A 23165-nucleotide genomic window follows, 5' to 3' on the forward strand; every position below is an offset into this window, starting at 1 on the left:
CCTTTAACTTAAGTATTTTATAGGCCAAGGTGCCATATTTTGGGGCAGGACAACTTGAACTCTATCTGTGTAAGTGGAGGAAGTTCTATGAGACTTGAGTAAGAAACAGGAGTCTTATTATCATGCAGGCCGGGCTTTTTTTTTTTTTTTTTTTTTAAGGTTTTAATTCTTGTATGTCCAAAGGACAAAATTTTAAATCTGCTTCTGTAAACTCTTTGTAGGGAGAAAAATAAGAAACTACAGGAGTGAGATTTAAGGGACAAAAATGTTTTTCCAAAATTGGACTTTTCCCACTGTTTAAGGCTCACTTTTAAACTCTATTTTGGCAGACCTCTGGTTCCCACATGCTAAGAGTTATTATTTGAAACATTTAATTCAAATTTACAGTTTTAAAAGGCACTAATTCAAATCTCATTAGAAAACTTAAGAACTGTTTGACAAAACAGCAGGCATTTGGCAGGTATAGAGTGACTTTCTTTAAAAAAAAAAGTATATGTGATTTGTCCCCTGTTTATGAAATTAATGTAAGTTTATGTATTTATGACTATATAGAAAATGCAGTGAAATTTTAAAAGAAGAAACTTAGGAACATCTATAATTCCATTGGTTAGATATAATCATTGTTATAATTTTGGTGTATATCTTTTTAGTGTTTTAAAAATAAATGCATGCAAATACATAGACATAGTCACATATTTAAATAAAATTTGGGGGAAACAGTACATACCATTTTATACCTGTTTTTATACTCAGTGTGAGTGGGCATTTTTTGTTTGTTTAATAAATATTTTAAAATGGATTTTCAAATTTAAAAAGTAAAATTCAAAGGTCTAAAAATATGCAGATTTTGCACCGACATGCACCTTGGCATCTCCTGCCAGGCTAGTGTTATAACCACTGACCTTGGCAGAAGGCTCTTTCTGTGCCTTCTGGGGCCCTCAAGGATGTCAGCATTGCCTTCATTCATAAAGACTCTGGGTTGAAAATGGCACAGCTCCCTAGAAGCAGCAACTGAGTCAGATGAATGATGAGCAGGAAAGGGCATTTATACCAGAACTTTAAAACATCTGTATTGTCATAAATCTAAAGTTCTTAATAAGGTTCATGGTCAGTGGCACTTAACTTCTTAGGGCTGGAATCCCAGCTATGTTCTTTTCCTCCTTGGTATAATCACTTAATGTATTTTGACTCTATAGTCAGGCAAATAGAATTTACTTCAAAGGAAAAGTATATGGTAATTTGTCATCCTTATTTCAATTTAATTGTGATCTCTTCTGTTATTGGCAGCTAGATATAATTATAGTGTCCCATATCTCTTTTTAAAAATAGAAATAAATATCTTAGATGGAAACTACTGAAAACAATAATATATCGCTTTACGGAGACATAAAAAAAAAGAAAATTGAACTGATTTTCACATTGGTATTTCTAGACAGGGAGAGAGCAAATGAAACCACGTCTTACTCTCAGTCAAGCATCATGTTCATTTTATTGTGCTGACAAGGAAAATGGAGTATAAGTTTCTTAGAAAAATACATGATGTACAAAGTACAAGATGAGAAAAGAAGGAGCATGAAGTCGAAGGGATCCTGATAAGGTTAAGTCGTTTAAATAGAAAATATGTCAATTTAAAGAGATTGAGAAGGAAAGAGGAAGGTGAGGAGGATGAGGAAGCATAGGGACAGAGTGAATATTCAGTGACTCCTTGGCTCAGAGAAGGAAATTCAGAATACTAAATCAAGAGCTAGAGGGAAAAGTGACAAAGAATTTCATTATTTTCTGCATTTTAGGAGTAATTAAAACTAACAAAATGTTTATTTGGAGTATTTCTGGTGAACAGCAGATTCAAACTCCTCATTATTAAGTTATCCAGAGTAGGCCATGTTACCCAGCATATTTGCTTTTTTATACAGAAAAATATATTTATTTTGCTGGATATCTGGCAGAACTAATACAGCAAAAAGAAAACAAAGGAGTATATAGTATTCCACACCTGTGATGACTCTTATAGAAATAACCCGTTGCTTTTCAGTTGAAGTGCCAGGAGGTCAAGTGATCAATCCTGTGGTTTTCCATTCATTTAAATAAAATTACCTACTATGTGCCAAGCTCACAACAGATGTTAGTTTCTTTTCTTCTTGCACAACATTAGTTGTGGTCTTAAGCAAGTCCCTTCCTTTTTCTCTCAGCCTGTTTCCTCATGTATAAAACGAGAGTCCAGACTAAATGGCCTTTTCCACATGTGGAATGCCACGGTTACCATATTAAGCCACTTTTTTTTTAATCTGATAATCAGAAACCATAAGAACTTACATAGCCTGCTTGGTATTATTCACCTGCTCCAGTGTCACCGTTTAAAATCCAGGCAAATGGCATCATTTCCTTAACAGAAATATGCATTTACAATTTGGAAGCACAAAGCAAACATAGATTATGTACCTATGCTATGCCAAGCATTTTGCTAGAAGTTTTGTGGCCTAGGTAAAGAATCTCAATGACATAGTTACTGTCTGCAAGGAGCATTGGGGTTTAATTGGAATGTAAGACAAAGATAACACGAACCAGTTGGAAGACAAAGAGCTCACAGACAATATTTCACTTAAAGTACTAAAGTTGTGCTACAGACATTGTCTGGGTGATATGTGCTATGGGGAATCAGAGTAGGAAGGAATCACCTCCTGGGATTCTTGGAACACAGGCTAATGAACCTTAGGTGAAGGAATTGAATCCCTGAGTCTGTGAGCTCAATTATATTTCATAGCCATGGGCTCTACTCTGAACTCCCCAGCTATTTTGTAAAGTATCATGTTAATGATGAAGATAGACAATCCAGAAGAACAAATCCTCCCCACTAGTTAATTCAGTAAATGCTCTTCAGGTCACTGTTAGGTGGATACTAAGCCTAAGGAGAATAAGAAAGCTATATCTGTGCCCTTAAGGAATTAGTGAGGTTTATGCTTATGAAAATAAAGACCAATGCAGTTTTCAGTCATAATTGCCCTCTTCTCTCTCTCCTATTCAAACCTAATTCATCTTTCAAATACTAGCTCCAGTGGAAGTTTTGTATCTTTCTACCTTTGGATCACTATCTTTATTAGAATTCACATTATTTAATGTCTATCAGATAACATATCTGATGTGAAACAGATTTTGAGAGTCATAAAGTGCTTTTAAAATATGAGTATTTATTTATATGACTGTTACTCCTAATTTGGCTCACCCTTCATATAACTATTATATATACAATGTATATGCTTTTCTTATATTCCCTATAATGCCTCATATCTTTAAGTATTAGATAAATATTGCTCAATTAGTTATTAATGAAGCACCAGATTGTATCAACAGTGTGGCAATTCATATAGGACAACAACGTAACAAGTACCCTCCAAAAAAACATAAGCAACTTCATCCTTCTAAAGAATTTAAAGGGTTAAAATTCCACCTTGCTTTTTACTTTCAGGATGTTCATGGTTCAATTGAAAACTAACGCGTTGTTGTAATTTACTTTGAGGAAATACGTACACTATAAACATTCTTCTGAGCTTTGTATTTTCTTTTTCAAAGATACATACTAATATATTTAACATCCATGATATTTCTGAGTTTCTGAGAGAAATATGAATACAGTTTACTTTCTTCAGAATTCAGAAACAATGAAATTGGTATGCGATTGGCCAAAGACAGCAGAGACAGTACTAACTTGCATTTATACTTAAGCTACTCTTCCCTGTACTTTTCCTGTTCATTTACTTCCCTATTTAAACAAAGAGACAACTGTTGTTGTTATTGTTGTCGTTTCTAACAACCTCATAGAGCACATTAGCCTCTGAAAAACAGAATAACAGTGGACCTGTGCACAGGATTGCCTTGGGAGTTCTTTTAAGAGACATGATCATAAGGTGTGTACAAAGCAAATAATTAATCCCCGAGGTAGCTGTGCTTGCTCTCTGTATGCAGAGAGTAAGCTGACTGTTCCATTGGTTTTCTAAAATAAGGAGGAATAAGTAATATTCTCTATATTCATTTATCCAAGTAATTTTGATATAGGCAAATGAAATTATACTTTCCTTATGCTTTTTAAATACCAAACATAGTCTTTTGTGTCTATCAACTGGAGACCATCCATCCCCTATCACGGTGGACTCACCAATGACAAAGAATAGTCCACTAAGTAAAGCAGTAATGAGGAAAGACAAAAAGATGGTAGAGAGTCAGAAGTCACCTTGGCCAATATTATTGGCGACTAACTTTCTTCTTGTCTCTTGCCCCACACTCCTACTACAACTTGCAAACCAAGCACCACCTCGGTTTTTCCAAAGTGGAAGAAATATATTTTTTTTCTGGGTGATCTCAGTCTCAGAGCACCAACCTTGCTTTTCTTTCTTCTTCACTTAATTTTGTGATAATTGTAGGGATTTATATCTGCTCTCATTTAGTAATATTGAACTAACACTGTCCATTCCAGGAGGATTTTTGGAAAATCTGTAGAGTCAGTGAGTTCAAAATTGGTTCTCAAAACTCTACCCTCATTTGGGCATTTTCTAGCTTGAACTTGACCCTCTGATACATTTTTAAAAAGCAAGAGTAAGCGATTAAGCCAAAGAAATGATTTCTAAATGTGGAATGTCAGTTCCTATGAAGTCTGAGAAATTTTTTGTTTTTAAGTGTGAGTGAGTATTTTGAGAAAGACATATGATGGAAAGATAACTTTCTCTAGTCTTGTGTCTTATTATCATCTCTGTTTTTATAAGGTGAAAGCTGGAATCTTTTATGGGAAAATAATATTATTCCATATTATATTAGGAACATTTTATAGCACCATGATTATTTGGATGCACTGCTGTGAAATCACCTGTGAATATTTTCTAGCTATTTTTAGCTATGGCAGTTGTCCTTCCTTTAAGAATAATGGGTACCTGCAGAATTGTGCTATTTTTGGCTTTGGTTTCTGTGTTTTTCTTCTTTACTTATTGCTATTGGAAGGAGTTTTCCACAATAAATCAGAAATGCGATCTTGTGCATTCTGCCTAGGAACTAATAACTCATGTTTTAATGCAGTAGAATTATCTATGACTTTATAGTGTTGTGATTTAATCATAGTAGTGCCTTTTTTAAATAACTGTTAAAAAATTACTTATTTAAATTAGTTTCAGGTATACAGTACATTGGTTAGACATTGATATAGTTCATAAAATGATCCCCTCAATCGATTCCTCCCTCCCCTGGCCTTCCACCAAACCATCATATTAATGCTAACTGCATTCCTTCTACTGTGCTCCTTATTCTTGTGACCAACTATCAACTACTAATTTGTACTTCTTTAACCCTTCATCCTATTCTCCCAGCCCCCCAACCCCCTCTCCCCGTTGCCCATCACCAAATTGTTCACTGTATCTGTGAGTCTGTTTTTGATTAGTTTGTTCTTTTTGTTCCTTAGATTCTGCACAGAAGTGAAATCATATGGTATTTTTCTTTCTTTGTCTGACTTATTTCACTCAGCATAATAACCTCTAGGTCCATCTATGTCATTGCAAACGGTAGGATATCATTTTTTTTAATGGTTGAGTAATATTCCATTGTATATATGAACCATAATTTCTTTATCCAGTCGTCTGTTGATGGGCTTTTAGGTAGCTTCCATATCTTGGCTATTGTAAATTGTGCTGCCATGAATATTAGAGTGCATAGATCTTTACAAATTATAGTTTTAGTTTTCTTTGGATAAATACCCAGAAGTGCAATTGCTAGGTCAAGAGGTATTATCCATTTTTAATTTTTTGAGAAACCTTCATACTGTTTTCCGTAGTGGCTATAGTAGTGCTTTTGGTTGAAGAGATTGTCAGTATAGTCACTGAGTCTCCTCTGCATGGTAAGCCTTTAGGCTAGTTTCTTCCAATGTTCTTAAAATATATAGATAGATCTTTAATCTCACAAAGTAGTTGCTATTTAATGATTCTCTGGACATAGTAAGATGAGTTAGCAGAAAGTTGCTTGTTTCCAGGAATTCAAAATCAGATCAGAGAACACTTGTTTTATAGTATGTTTTCTAGCCCAAGTCTTTTCTGCCAAAGAGCAGATATACTCTCAATACAAGAGGACCTAGAATTGGCGAGTTGGCCTTTCCCTAGGATAAATCTCCTAGGAAAGAGAAGCAGTTCTTGTACTTCTTTATATGACAATCTTAAGCCCATTCATATTGATTGTATTTGGGGAAAAATAAACTGAGTTGAAAGTTTGTTTGGTAGGAGATGTGGATTAGTACAGATTGCAGAATTTTCTTTTCAGCAATTTTTAGGGTAGCATCAGTCTGAAATTTAATTTCCTCTAAAAACACTTGTAGATATTATAAATGATTTGGTTAGTATATTTCATCAGTTGCCAGAATTCTTTTTTTTTTTTCTCCTGTTTTTTTGAGAAGATCTGGCACCCTGGACTTTATTTTACAAGCAGTTGGACAGACATTTGCTTGTTCTGGTGACGGTATCTTTCTCATTGATATGAGAGAGACCTATGATATTTTGCCTGCTTTGTGTCTTCAAAAGAAAGGAGCCTTAAAAGATAACTTTTTCCTGAAATTTATTTGCAATGTTCACCTAATCATGTGCACAAAGCCTCCAAAATCTGTTAAAATGGAAATATAACTGCTCTAATGTTCTGAGGGAGTTGCTCTATTTCAATGTACAACACAGGGTAATCATCCTTTTGGTAGAGTACATGACAATCTCCTTCTAATTGACCTACGTGCAGCGATTTATTATTATTTATGTTCCTTTTCTTTCTATTGGTTATCTTTTACTGCTAATGGGAATGCTCGATATTCTTTTTTGTTTCTCCTGCCTACTATAATTTACCTTTTTTAAAAATGATTGCTTTGTCATTTGTCTGTTTTTAGATTATGCTTTGAAAATCCTATTTTTTTTTTTAATCAGAAGGAGTAAGTGGCTAGTTTCCTTGGATATGAAATATTAATGGATCTCTAGAGACCTAAAGACTGTTCTACAATGTTATCTATTATGTTTGTCTATATGTATATATGTGTACATTAAATTGTGGCTGATTTTCTTTTTCTTTTTTTTTTAGTCACCAGGGATTTTTTCATCCCTTTTCTTCAAAGAAATGATATAAACTCAAATCTTATTGTTAAAAAACTGGTTTAAATCTATACCATACTACTGCATTATCCTTAATTCATAAATATGTTAGTTGTTACAGTTGTCCCATTACATAAGGTTGTACTAATTTTCCATACAAGCCATTTTAGTGCATTAGAAGAAATATAGCAGATTGAAAGCCTCACTCAACAGACTAGGTCCATTAAATCCTTAAGATTCTTATGATATTGAACTTGAGAAAGATGAAAAGTTAACAGCCCATTGATTTCACATAATGTCACTTCCTAAATGGTCTCCAAACCAAAAAAGCAACCTTTAGACCAATCCTATTCTGTGCTAGTCCTGGGCCAAATAACCAAACAGTAGAGTGATGAAAAGTTATGTTGATATCCTAAAAAAATCTGTACTGTTGAACCAGGTGTATAGACTGGTGTCAAGGACAGTTTGGAGACTTTTCAAAGAATGCGTGTTCTGACTTCTTAGTCCAATGTTACTACGTTTATTCTTTATTTTTCTCTTCATTTTTCTTTATCAGTAGGTAAATCAATTAAATTTTCCTCACCTGTTTTAAGTCTCTTTTTTCTTTATATCTGTACTTTTCACAACTTCTGTAATATACAAATGTTATTTAATCACAAGCTATAATTAGACCTGTTACACACATGAATGTTCTTGATTAGAATTTTCTATGTGTGTTCAAAGAACTAACAGTTATCTGTATATAGTGATGTCTTTAATTTAGAGTCATTGATTAGGTGAGTAGTAGAGATTGCCCTACGTTCATTCAACATTTGAATGGTGCCACATTACAATAGGCGTATTATTTTTCATTGCTTTAATATGGGATAGTTGTGTGAAGGGCAGACATTTAAAACCTGAGAAAGAAATCACTGAAGGTAAGTTTTTTCCTGCTCACTAATTTTATGATCTAAGACAGGTAATTGGTTGTGTTTTTCTTTTACCTTGGTAAAAGTGATCATCACCTTGCCAATTAGTTTCCAACAGGTGCTTGGGGAAAAAAGAGGCAACGTGATAGATAAAATTCAGCTAGTATGTAGGGTACTGTTATGCAACTCAGAAGAAAATGTGATCTTTTACCCCCTGTGTGAAAAGTTTGGTGGCATTTCAAATGGAATATTAACCCACCAGGGAATGAGCACTGTGATGACTTAACTGGGTATCTGTAAATGTTTTTAAATTCTTTGCTTTAAATCCCAAAGCATATGAACACATACTAACAAACAAGCAAATGGCTATGATGTTGGTGAACACGTGCAGGATTACCTTAGGGTAAGAATTAATAAGCTTTGGACTAAATTGATGCCTGGTCTCTCTCAACTAGAGCAATGAAGAAAATGATACCAGTGCAGCTGTACTTGTAGAGAACATACTTGTACTTTTTCTTGTATTTTCATAACTTAAATTGACTGCTAGAATAGAATAATGACTCACTTTCTGCATCTGAGTTATATTTGTGACAATAGAACCTACAACGGCTCATAATCATTTCAGCTTGGAATGATTCTGTTCCTGTAGGTAGGAATTATCTTAACATGTATTCACAAAACAAATCAGCCAGGGTGGTTTTGCTTAATAACATTTAACCCAACCTTTTTAATAGTAACTGCAGTAATTATAGATTTTAGACCAAGAAGACCTCAGTAATTATATAACTAGGTTTCAATAAACCTTGAGCTCATTTTAGACGGTCATTTCTGTAGATTTTGTATTGTATTGATTTTGGATGGAGTTGCTAGACCAAAATATATAACCTCCCCCAATCATTACATTTTATCTACTATGGTGCCTCACTGTAAACATGCTTTCCTACTTCATGCTCATGTTCAGTGTGTGCTGGGATCAAGTTCAAGGTTAGTGCCAGCTTTAGTGGATTGATATTTTAAACTCAGAGAATAGAGTTGGAAATGACTATAGAGATTACCAGAAACAATCTTCTTATTTTCAGAAGAGGACAATGTGACTTATTGCATAGTTTCAATAACTTTGGCAAAGTTATAGAGTAATGAGTTAGGAGTAGATCCACACTAGATCCACACTTTCCTGATTCAAGGTTGAGTACATTACATTATGTTTTTTTAACTATTTTCATTTGAAATCTTATTTTCATTTATTTTACCATATAAGAGATAAAATTTACTAATGAATTCAGAGGGCAGTCATTGTTCTGGTGAGAGAGGTAAAGATCTGATTTATGTCAGAAAAAGATATCGTAATTTTACATATATTTATGTTATTAATATATCTTTTTAAAATTAATGAAATCTATTTTGAGACTGAATTTGCTGCATTTTTTTTTTAATTGAACACATACATTCCTTTTAGATAATAACTTAAGGGGCATTACTGTTCCATGAGTGTATATATATCTTACGACTTAAGACTATGGAGGCATCTCGACTTCAGCACATTTCTTACATTTTCAACAGGATTTTATACTGTGCCGACACTACATTCCATTGGCTAGAAAGTAATCTTCCTCCTCTCAAAAGCATAAGAGGAACTTTCACTTTTGCCGCCTTTCAATGTAACATCAGGAAAAATGAACCTCTCTGGGCTTACCCTGCAGGCTTTCCTTGTTACATAAATTTGTGAAACAAAGTCTGTGAAAGTCATTAAATATTTTGAGTCAATGCATTTGATTTCATTTTCAGGGCCAAATTTGGCCTAGAGTAATGTGTATGAAACTCTCCTGGTTGTCTTTGGAAAGTCTGCATTCTTCGAGGCTTCAGAGTAGGGGAGGCTTCTGAAATATAAATGCTGCTCAAAGCTTTGCAAATTAGAAGAAAGAGTTAATAGTTTAATTAGCAGTCTGGTTGTCTCCATCATGGCCTGAAATCAATCGGGTAAAAGCTGAAAAGACTCGGTAAAGCTCATCAAATCTTTTTGAGGGGTTTCTCTTCTTTCTGTCTATTTTTTTGTTGATGTTAATTGAAAAGAAGGAAGATTTTATAAAATTCATTAATCACATATTCCCAGTTGTACCCCTAATTTAACCTACTTCAAAATTGAATGTGTACTTTGGAGCAGCCATAGAGGAATCGGAAAAGAGACTGATCTCCCGAGGATCTGAGTGTCTTGTTTTTACCAGTCACAGTGTTGTCTGGCTGAAATTTGTGCTTCAAATGTATAGCTTTAGCTGATGTGCTCTAGTTCTTCATGCATCCTGGGTTAGCACTACTCTTCTGTTGTCTTTCTTTTCAGGAATTTCATTTCCACAAACTAAGTCTCTGACTGATTTTATTTCAATTGTGCAAAACTGCTTATTTTCTAAGAAAAAACTTGAACTTCTTTTGTCACTGATGTTCGTGATGCATTAAAGAGTTAAATAGAAATTATAGTTCTTTTCTGTGTCTCTTGCATTTCTTTATTTCCTCCTGAGGAGCACGGTTGTATTCCACAGAACAATAGCATCCAAGATGAGTTAAGTCTTCCTGTTGAACCAAACTCTAATGTTTCCTGCAACTCACTAAAGAAATGTCGAGGACATTTGTGCAAGACATAGACCTGTGCAGTTGGTCCTATTCACATTGTTACTCTCATGGAGTGACATATTTAATACAGAAATTTCTTAGGACATAGAAAGCAAATGGCTTGTTCTGACAAAATCAGCATGCTATGACAATTTTCCAGCAGTTGGAAGTAAAAGATTTAGAGGAAGATTTTTTTTCTAATTTTTTTCCACTCAGGTTATCATATAAACCATGGCCACTATGTTCTAGGAAACAGAGGATCTAGTAGTTCAAAGTTATGGTTAAGATATAGAATGTCTAACTAAACTTGTTCTTTAGAGAAAGCCTTTAAAATATTTTATACTGAGGGTCAACAGAGCTAATGGAGTATACAGAGCATACTTTTCAATAGTAATGGATTCCATCACTGCCTTTCTTCTTCCGTTATTAAAAGGTGCTAAAAATGCACATAACTCAACTTCATCCACAGATATAGCCTAACCTCAGCTATATTGTCAAATTTGACCCTATTGCTCACCTATGTAGCTTAACAGGAAAACCAACACATCCTAATTTATTAAAATAGTTTGATGGAGAAAACAGATAATAAAATTTTGATGAACAGAGGAAGCATATCATCTAAGTATGAAAAGTTAACCAAGCAGTTACATGCAGAGAAACAAACAGCCAGCCATCAAGCAAAAGACATGCTGAGACAATACTACATAGTTAAACCTTTCCATAAAGCAATTTCTGATAGTTATTGCAAGAAAGGGAACACTGAAAATGTTTGGATGGCAAATATAGCCAATTCCTATGGGTTTTGCAGAAAGGTCTTATTTAAAGCTAAGGATTACATTTGGAGAATATTTTAAAAAAGATGAGGAGCTACAAGTTAGCTGTGTCTTGCAAAAAATAATTTAAAAAGTCTTATTAAAAGCTAAGTATTACATCTGAAGAATATTTTAAAGATAAGGAGATACAAGTTAGCTGTGTCTTACAAAAATTATTTTAAGAGAAAGTGCAGACAGTGGTTTTCATTAGAACATCCCTTCTAACTTGTTTGATCCATTAGCTGGATACTAACAAATGTCTTCCATGTATACTTCAGTGTGCTAAGTACTACAGGAATATAAAAGATGATTTAATATTCTCATATGGAAGAAGACGAGTAAATTCAAACATATCAAACTCATATTTCTCATTCACCTCATTCTTCTTATGATGCTTCCTATCTCAGCGATTGAATAGCACAGTATTGACCCCCTTTCCCAGGTCAGAAACCCAGGAGTAGCCTTTGATTTTTCTCCTGTTCTCCTCTCCAAATCCAATCATCAAAAGTCCTTACAACATTACCTCCTAAAGGTCTACATCTGTCTACTTTTCATAGGTAATTATAGTTTATTCTTATTTTTACGAAGTAACCTTCTGCTGGGCCTCCTTGCCCCAGCTCCTCTCAGTTCATTTTTCACATAGAGCATTGATACACTTGCTAAAATTCAGAACCGATCATGTCATTTCCCCAATGAAAACCCTCTAGATGGATCTCCTCTTGCTTTAGTGTAAACCCCATCATCCTCGGCATGAATTTCTTTGACATGTGAAAGATTATCTGGGAAGAGCATGGGCAGAAGATAATAAAAAGTGCGATAACTGATTTCTCGAGGGTGAATGATCAGATTACTTGCGGAAGGGACATCACTGTTTTGTGCATTTCCCTACACACTTATTCCAACAAGCTGTCACTTCTCCATAGGCACAGAAATATTTGATCAGCTTATTGGTGAATGCCCTGTAAAGTTGCAGTGGAAATTGTAATTTCCAATGCTGAATGCATTCTATACATCTTACTCATGGGTACAGACATTGTGGCTTTTATGGTTTCATATTGTTAACGGGATTGAAAAAGAAATTGGCTCTACTATTTTGGGAATCTACACCTCAAACTGTGTAATATAATATGTGGAGGAGAAATGGTATTTGCCAAATAGGACATGGTAAAGGAATGTGGAAATAACTGTTGGTTACAAGTATGAAAACAGCAGAATAAAAAATGCTTGAACATTTCTTGATATGAGGATTTTTCACATTGCTTAAAAAACCAGTTACATTTTCTGAGGGGAAAAGTTTTATTTTTCTATTCTTAAAATGCACCCTTTGTAATTATTTTAGGTGTTTATTTGCATAAGAATAAATGAAATCCCAGCTTCAGAATTGTCTTTGATTTAGAGCCTGCCTATTTTAGTTTCAAAAGAATCTGAATTTGAGTAACAACAAAAGAGACTTATTTTAGGCCATTCATCAAGGGAAGGGTTAGTCTTTGTTTTTTTTATTTTTGAATTATTATTTTTATTCTGCTTTATTATTTTAACTTATCTGTCCCCAGTATGATATTGGTTATCTAAAGGCTCATCTCTGATCAGTTAACATGACATTTTATTTTCTTTCCTGAGGTATATATACACACACAGTCTATTCTATATCAGTTTTAAGAATATGTTCATTAAAGTTTAGAGAAAGGAGAGTGTGTAAATGTATATGATTACACAAAGTATACAAATGTACATTCCAAAGTAGCATATATGTATATCACAGAAAATTAAGACTTTTTATTTTATTCCAAAGTTCACTTTTGTAAAGAAAAAAATCAACTAGATTTCTTTTGAATAAACTTCTTTTCTCAGCACTCTTAATTTATAGCACTTTGATGGTAGTTTCTAAATTATCATGCTTTTTAAGACATTAAGAACAGTTGCTGATGTAGATTTTAACACATTTTTTCCAGCTTCTCATTAATTAAGTTCTTTGTTACACATATAGTACAAAGATATTTGATTCTAAAACATCAAGTGAAAATAAAGATATTATCAAAATAGTTTTGGATATTATATATTTTATTTCGTTCACAACATCAAATCTTTTTATATATCTGTGAAGTACCTCATGATAGTCTCTGAGGCTCTGAGGTAAATACTTGGAACCAAGAGAACCAGTTCTCATCCTCAAGATAGAATATTAGAGATAAACAATATAAAACCAATACAAAATGAAATGGAATTTACTCTATCTTGATAATTATGTACTTGTTTTTTGCTGTGACTATTCTCAAGAAATGGGGATAAAATGCTCATTGCTTTTCTATAGCAGCCGTATATCTTGTAATTCACTCTAGGTGAATGTTCCTCACAATGTTGCTATAAAATATTATTTAGCATTTTGATTAATGTGTAACATACCTCTAGATAATTTTTTTCCAAATTTCTTACTACTAAGCTTCCCTGATAACACTTTGTTTACTTTCTATGAAGAGGTAGAGCTTTTCTCTGAGGATTAGGATTAAATAGGGGAGAGAGACTGAACTCAACTCCATTTAAACAAAAGGCAGGAGATTTTTTAAACTCTGGCGTGAGTTAGAGGGAAAGTACTAGAGGACATTGGGAGTGGGGGAGGGAGATTACTCAGTGCCTTCAGGTCCTCTGTGTTTGCCAATTGGTGCTTATCTAAGTTTGACTTCATTTCCACAGAGTCTAGAAGAGAGGAGTACTATTGCCCTTGATGATTACATTTCAAAGAGTTAGCTCCCCGAGAAAGAATTTACAATGACAAATTTTCTAAAGGAAATGCTCTATATTCAAGCCAAGGGGTTAGTGTGGGTCAATGAATTTCACTTTGCTTCAGGGTCATATGGAACATCCTTACCATGTTTTGCAGCTGTGTGCCATTTTGTTTTTGTAAGGAAAAAAATAATTTGAGAATGGAGTAGATCCTTGAAAACATATGCCACTCTTCCCCGCCATAGGACCTGCCAGGGTGAATAACATTGGCTGCCTATAAGGGTAGTAGATTATTAGCCCTCTGTGGAAGGTTTCGATAAGAAAAGTTTCACATTACTTTCTGACCATGACAAATCATACCTCTGTGCATATCAGTTTCTTTTAAATTTGTAAAACATAATTAAGTTTCCTTATCAAATTTACTGGACTGTCATGAGTATAAAAAGTACATGGACATGTTTTGTCATCCTGTTTTAAAGTCTATATAAATGTCCTTTGCTATGAAATTGAGACCCTAAAATATACAGATTTGTACAAAGTGTAAGTTTTTTTTTTTTTTTTCCCCCCTCACTTAATTGTTATAGTTCAGTGGTCTCAAGTGAGGAAGATACAGTTCTTAACCTGTGGCTGCCAACTAAGGCAGTTGTCTCAGTTTTTGTTATTACTCAGCAGGAAGAAAGAGGGACTTGGCCAGGAAAGTGCAGATATATTGCAGGACCTGAATTGAAATAATTACACATCATTTTTGCCCGTGTATCATTGGTCAGAGCTTAGTCACATGACACAGTCAAGCTGCAAGGGAGAATGAGAAATGGAAGCTTTAGCTGAATAGCTGTATGCCCAGCCTCGAGTTCTATTATTAAAGAAGGTAAAATGGAGATAAATAAAGAGAATGATCAAGACAACAGTAACTGCTTGAAAAGGACATATTGGGTAGTGCCAAATCACACAAGACAATGCAATGGGTTATTAAAGTACCAAAATTAGTCAAATTGACAGCTTATTCATTCTGAGAAAACAAAGCCGCCTCAATTTTTTCCTCAGGACTTTTTTTTTTTTTTTTTTTAATTCTTCCTACTGTCTGATATACACAGTTGTATTGATAGTGTCCAAATAGTGGTTACCAAATTACCTTGCATCAAAAGTCCATGGAGCAAACCAACTACTACTATAACACTAAATATGTTTAATGGGTACTATGTTTGGTACATGGTCTGTGAACCTAGTAGCATCATTTGTCTCCGTATATTGTTGAATTTTCAGAGAGCCATGTTATGTTTTAATTCTTGCAAATTGCTTGCCAATTTAATACGAGCTACATCTAAACAGTAAGTAATTGCTTATGATAATGAGTGCAAACTAATTTGCTAGAATATGTTAATATTCACAAAGCACTTTTATACTGCCTGCTGTTACAAAAATACTGCTCTCTTGGTTAAATGTAGCTTTTAGATGCATTATTGTTACACATCTGACTAAAATAATCATTTCAATAGCATCTACCCAAAAGTTATATGACTATGAATTCATTGTACCAAAGAAGGAACAGAAAGCCATGTCATTCTTTGATAAATAGTTTAGAATATTCTAGAAAAAAAAAAGGAATCACATTCTTAATAATTGATTCTAATTAGTGATTGATGGTAGTAAGCAAATTATACTGAGTTAGAAATGGCCTCTTTTTTCCCCACAGGAATCATAAAACTTAATTTTAATGACTTCAAAGACAGATGGCAAGCAACTACATTTGAATACAATAACCAATTTAAAATGAATTGAACTTTTAAGGATGATCCTAGATCTGGGCATTTTTAAGTTTGAAGTCTACTTCACCCTTAATAGTGCCCTTCCTGCTTTGCCCTATGGATCTTTTTCAACCATTTTCAGAGATGCTATTTGAAGACTCTAGAGCTCAAAGACTTACATTTTAAACCTGAGGGTCTTTTAAGTTTGGGGACCCAAGAGTTCAAGGATCTGAGGTGCAGATTGGAACCACTTTGTAATTTTAGTCTAGGAAGATAAAATTTTATAAACCAAATACAAAAGAAGAAGGGTTTGACACTTCCCTGCCCCAGGGCTGATTTGGCACTTTAATCCACCCTCTCATGTTTAATCATTTCAAGTTCAAAAATGACTCTCACACATCGTTATATATTTTCACATAGGTGGTGAAATAGAAAGATCTCTGTAGGAAATCTTTTTTTTTTTTTTCCCCATCACTTTTTAAATTCATTTCCTTTGTTGCATTCCTTTGGCAATATCTTCATGGGTTAAAAACCGTCCATCTTTGGACTCTAAATCTTAAAGTTAACCACAATAGCTTGTCAAAGTGATCAAACTTCCCACTATTTTGCTGCTTATATCTTTTATTGTGAAAATATATAGATTGATATCTTTCAGAATTGGCTGAATTTTACTCTTACTGTTGTCTTCATAAGCTGTTTCCGAGAATCTGAGATAGGAATGAATAAATCAGCAAACCAAAGTTACATGTCCATTATTTTAATACAGGTTGCTGTTACTATTGCTTTTTCTACTAAGCATTGAGCAAGACTTAAAGCAATTAGAAGCGATTTCATTTCTGATAAAGATGGAATGAACACATTTGTGATAAGCAGCAAATATCACCAAGACACTTCATATTAAATATGTTTTCTCTCTTATGACAGTAATATCACATTTTTCTACATGTATGAAGTTATGTGATTCTTCGTTAAAGGAAATTTGTATTTTGTAGAATTATGACTATGCCAAGATACTAGAACTGATCTAATCTTTTTTAACACTGACCTTGAAAGTCTTAATTTCCACTGTATGATTTATACTCTGTATTTATCTAGAGATTTAATTTAGGAGACAAAGAGAAAGGAATTAGTGGTGGGTTAAAATGCATCGGCTTCTTCTGTAATGTAAGTGGATCTACTTCCTATTTCTGGAACCCATTTTGTGCCTCTGTGACTTTTGAAAATCCTTCCCACAAAACACATTGGCTTTTATTTTTCCAGAGCCATATTAACTTTTATCTTCTCCAAAAAGAATTTGGGGGTATCTGGGGAGACTGATTTCTTCAGTTTGGCCGAAGTAGGGGGTTTGTTTGTATGGAGGATGTTCAAAGTTACCATAGGATTTTTTACTTAATTTGGTAGGCAGTGGTTTAATCATTGAAGGCCTTTCAATAGAGGAGTGATTACAAATACTGTTTTTAAAAATAAATCAGATGTTAGTCGGTAAGGTAGATTTAAATTAAGGAGGAATAGGAAGGTATACGATAAGTAAGTGTGAATATATATTAAAACCTTTAAGACTGAAAGTGTTACAGTATGAGCAATGGCTATAAAAATGTAAATATAAAAGAGAAATTCAAGAAATGACATCTGATTGAATAACTAGTGAAAGGATAGATTCTAGAACTATGGCATATACCTATCATCTCTAGGATTTAGCATGGTGCTTTATACAAAGCAATGCTTAAATATTATTGAGTATATAGATGTTTTTATTCTTGAATTATGATGTTGTATTTCTTTTGTATTTCTCTTTCTCCAGCAGCATTGTGTTTTGCTTGTTTTTTCAAAAATTCCAGCTCCTTATTTTGAATTAGAGTCTGTCTCTACCACTTCACTAAACCATCTGGCTTTCAATATCAAGCAACTTCTAAAATAATCTCACACTGAATTTTTTTTCCTACTTATGTTAGAAGAGGTATAGATCTTTCCTCTGTAATGACCAATATTCCCTGTCTTTTGACTCATCTCTTCCATCACAACGATGTTATATAGTAATTTCTGCACGTACAAATGTCAGAAATATATTAGAAAAACATTTATTAGCATTTATACTATATTCTTTTGTCTCTCTAGTGTCCCTCTTAGATTCCAAATTTATGGGAGGAATTAGCTCACATGAATTTGGGTAAGCTGTCATCATAAGGTTGGACAAATGAATTTTGTCTCAAGGCTGTTTACCTATATGACTTTAGGAATGGAAACTGTTTCATAAGAATTTCTGATTTCTATAATGACCTACCCTAATAAATGACTAAATAAATGTATGAATGAGTACTTGGGTTACTGGGTGAACTGATCTCAAATTTGACTGCTTTATTTAGGCAAGTTTTATTTTAATGTGAATTTTCCATGTATCTTCACTTTAAAGGCTTAATTATGGTTTGTTTTCAATGAGCTGTGTTTTAAGCAAATTTCTTACACATAGAACAAAATTAAAGTCTTTTGTCTACCTACAAACACTCTCTAGTTCTCTTGTCAAACAAAATCTCCAACTACACTTCAAGAGCTATTTTTCAGGTTACCTGTGTTTCCTAGATTCCTACAGTCAACAATCTTATTCAAATTCTAAATGACTCTTTGCGATTAATACATTCCTTTTAAAAAATTGTTTTGAGATTATTTTAGGTTTAGAAAAAAATTATAAAAGTAAAACACAGTCTCTCCTTACCCTTTCAGCTACCTCCCCTAAAGTTAACATCTTGTATAACCATACTGCAGTGATTGAAACCAGGATATACACGTTAGAACAATGTTATTAATTAAAGTAAAGATCTTATTAAAACATTATCAGTTGTCTCACTAATGGCCTGTTCTACTGTTTAAGATTTAAAGCAGGATCTCACATTGCAACTAGTTGTCATGTCTTCTTAGTTCCCACCAATTTGGGACAGTTCCTCAGTCTTTTACTGTTTTTCCTAGTTTTGACTTTCTTGAAGAATGTTGTCAGTGGTTTTGTAGAATGTCCTTCAATTTGAGTTTCTTGGATGTTTTCCTATGATTAGATTGAGCTATGCATTTTTGGCAAAAACAACAGAAATGATGATGTGCCCATCTCAGCACATCATGTTTGGAAGACTTGACTTTCATAAGTCTTGTCACCATGGGTGTTAATTTTGATCACCTTGTTACAGTGCTATCTCCTTAGTTTCTCTGATGGTTAATAAATTCCTTAAGTCTAAGGACTAGTAGGCTATATCTTGCTTTTCCCTATAAAACATGGAAAAATTTGGGCTAGATAATTCAAGCAAACTCTAAGATTTCATACTGACTCTCTTATGTTCACCATTACCTGATTGAAAAGGCTCATCACTCATCATCACAGTTGTTCCTTACACATACATAAAGAATTGTATGGAGAATGGTGTTCATTATCAGAGTAATCTAGACGATCTATCTCCTCATCTGAGTTTGTTGTATTTGGTGAAATTTTTCATATTTCTTATACAACTACAGACATTCATTCCATCTTGCTAATGGATGTAGGCATGGAATTTTTTATATTCATCAGAGGATCAAGAGCCTTATGTTATTCATCATTGTATCAATAGTCATGACTTAGTTCAAAGAATATTTGGGGTCCTTGTTCATGACTAATGAATAAAAGTACAAAAGTCTGATGAGGATACCAAAAGTTAAATCTTCTACTATCTTCAGTAGGCATACTTTTAAGGTGGAAATTTCAATAAAAGACAACTCTGATATATATCATATGTTTAAATTTAATTCACAAGTTAAAAATAATGAATGATAAAGGCAGAGAATTCACCTTGGCTGGAATAAGAGTGGGAAGCAGGACTGAAAAGAAAATCAGGTGCAGCAGAGAAGCATAAAGCAGCAAAAGCAGATGTCACAAGAGAATGTGTATTCTCCTTGTGAATGCCTAGGTGATAGAGTGACAACTTAGTTTGAAGTGACTTCTAAGTCAGAAATTAATATTCTATCCATTTCCACTCCAGAATAACTAGTAAATAATTTTATTTGGGGCCTATTCAGGAGGAGAAAGGGTTTAGATATAGCAGATAGGCCAGAAGATATTAAATGAAAGGAACTAAGATTAGAAAACAAACAAAAGCAAAACTTCTGGTTTTAGCCTAAAATTATTATGAATTGTATTGTTTGTATAGCAGCCTCTGTTTATTTTAAGTATGTAATACAAATAGTTCAAAATAACCACATTCACTTTTGTGTTCAGGATTTAATTTCACTGTTAAGGATGGAAAACAGCATCACTGCCACAAAGTTATAACTCCTTTCTGGTATAGAATAAAAGTGATTATGATATTAATAATAAAGATTAGTCTTCTGCATTTCTGTTCAGCAAATTTAAAGCCTCAGTGAGTCAAAGTCTGGAATGGCTTCTGAAGCAGGATGCCTCCAGTAAATCTTTGCAAATACCTCACACCTTTTAAAGATTCAGGCTCAACTGAAAATGTCAGAATGTGAATGAATCATTTCTGCTAAGTGTCATAAAAGAAACTTTGACTCTCCCCAAACTACACCGACTCTACACTATTTGTGGTATTCCTGAATAAATATCTAGGATATGGACAAGATAGTTCAGCCGTGAATCTACTTATATTATAAAGAATTACTGTAAATAAATCTGAAGAATTGAAAAATTCATTTGAAAACAAGCATACATGTGTTCAAAAGGATTAATACTGTTTTATGTAGCATACTCTTTTCATAAATGTCAAAATATGAAAATGTCAAATATCAAAATTAAAAAGTATACATGATCCATTAAAAATATATTATTTCCAAGATCATAAGAATATAGAATTTTTATTACTAGAAAAAATATGGAATATTTGTTAGAAAAGATTTTTATTAGAGAAAAGCTTTGGGCCAATAGGCAAATGGAAAATTTCCTTACTTTCTCATTGAAGTGCATAATTACTATTGAAACTATCTTTGAGAGAAATGATTCCTGACCTCTTAGGAATCATTATACCTTTTTGCGGTTTCATTCCTGGTAGTTTAATTTTAATTAAAATTTCTTATTGAATAAGCACAGACCACTTTTTATTTTAAAATGGTATCTTGGCTGAGGTAGAGCTGAATCTCATATAGGCTGACTTAGAGGGGAGGATTTCTCTGCTTTCATGCCTCCCAAGGTTACTGTGGAGTCTGAGTGGTTCACCCTCCTTTGATCTCATTGAAAGTTTGGGAGACATTAATTGTTAATACCTAGTGAGTCCTCATAGGCCCTGAGATCTAGCAATATTTCTGATTTACATGGAGTTCGAGAATCTTTATGAAAGAACTTGAACCAAGTTCATAATTGGTGTTGAACAGAAAATTCCAATGCACAAGAACAGGGTGCTCCTGATTTTGACCTTTCCTGTTTTTCTCAATTTGCATTCAGTTTTATAAATAGTTAACAAACTGCTTTTTAAAAATTCAGTACATTTTCTTAATTCTTAAGAGTCCAAGCTTCTAATGCATCGTGCAACTTGCCATATATAAAAAAACTTCCCATTGTTCCTTCCATCTTGAATGCCATTATGAGCTACTTTGATAAGGCTTTCATTATTTGGGGATCATCTAAACTCTTTTTGACTTTTCTTTGGTCTGATTCAGACTACGGGGTCAGTATCTAAGCCATTTCAGCAGCATGCCATGTTTCTTGCCCTGTTTCTTTTAGTGCAGACCTACTTGCTCTTTCTCAAAGTTGTATGGATGAAAGCCCTGTCTCATTTTCTAGTCCCTTAGCTAGTTGTAATGCATTTGTTGATTCTAACAAGTCTGTGTCTTCCATCAGGAGTCTCAAATTATAATTTACATATAGTCTCTATTTTCATTTTGTTTTTCTAGGATTTTTCCACCCTTAGATGCACAGTAGCATTGAGAACTGTCTCATCTCTTTTATTTGGTAATTTTTATTACTTTTTAGATTTAGAGTTGATTATATATTATAGGTAGAAACTCTTATTACTCTGAGTCCACTCATCTCTCATAATGCCCATCTTTCCTGAGTTTTTAATGCTCCTATGTGAAATTTTGGGAATTAGGAAACTGCTTAGTTTTGTGAAATAATGCTTTGTGATCTTACAAAATTTATAGAAACTGAGAAAGACTATGAACTGTAGTAAGTTGTTGCTATAGCGTACATGTGGGATCGTTAAGATAGATAGATAGATTGATCGATTTATTTATTTAAAGTTTCACCAGTTAAGAAATTTTACCATAGTCTAAAACTACTTTTTTTTTCAGCCAAGTTGGCCTTCTCATCTTTTTTGCTTTTTATGAACTTTACTCAAAAGAATGCTTCCACATAGGTAGAAGTTGTTCAGAAAATTTTGAGAACTTCTTGACAAGATTATAAGAGTAATAAAAGCTCCCCTTATTTATAATTGTTTTAATTTCTATCTGACTGCCTGGCAAACTTACACTGGAAAAAGTGTTATATTCCTATTACATTTAACAGAATCATAATGGCCTAAATGTTTCATGTTGGCTACACAATGACATTTGAAGAATTATAAGCTTTCAGAAAAGAACCTTTTTTTCCTAGACTTCCATTATGAGTTAGAAACAAATCTTCAGAAGTTAATTATATTATTTATGTAGCAAGGACCCAAAGCAACCAATAACTAAGCTTGCCAAAGTACATGCTGATTGGTTTTCTTTTTCAGAAAGTTTCAATCCATTTGGGGAATATATTAGCTTTTTCAGAAACGAGTAAGGCTGAAGTCAGCACATTTAGGGAGGAGATGGTTATCAAGAAAGAGAAGGAGGGGAGAGAGCCCTTTATGTAAATACATGTTAAATAAAATCTAAAAATATTTCTTATAATAACATCACAGGCAGTTTAAACATTAGAAGAGCCCATGTATAATTTTTACCAACAGTTATTACAGTGTAAAGCATGTTGACACTGCTATATTTGCATCTGATGGAGCCAGCTTCGTTAATCATCTTGGACTGAGTAACATAGACTTGCTGCACAACTTAAATGTGGAAATAGCTGAAAACCACTTTAAATTTGAGTCATCCATACATTCATTGATGTGATGAATATCAAGGTTAATTCACAGTAAATCCATTAGTAGTCATGGCACCGATGTATTGGTGCTTGCCACATAGAAACACATAAATAATAAAGGTAACATGTTCCTCCCTGTTCCTCTCCACATTGATAAAACGCTTGTAACTGATTAGCATGTACTGTTGCTGCACATTGAATTCATTTATATAATAAAACATTTATGTAAAAATAAAATTTAAAAATAAAGC

General features: G+C 33.5%; 1 protein-coding gene across 20 annotated transcripts in view; it reads left to right on the forward strand.

Moving 5' to 3' along the window:
- NRXN1 (neurexin 1) overlaps positions 1–23165 on the forward strand; it is a 1047547-nt gene that overhangs the window by 719532 nt on the left and 304850 nt on the right. The gene's annotated exons all lie outside the window — the stretch shown is intronic.

This window comes from Pteropus vampyrus, unplaced genomic scaffold (assembly GCF_000151845.1).
Source record: "Pteropus vampyrus isolate Shadow unplaced genomic scaffold, Pvam_2.0 Scaffold91, whole genome shotgun sequence".
NCBI classification, from domain to species: Eukaryota; Metazoa; Chordata; class Mammalia; order Chiroptera; family Pteropodidae; genus Pteropus; species Pteropus vampyrus.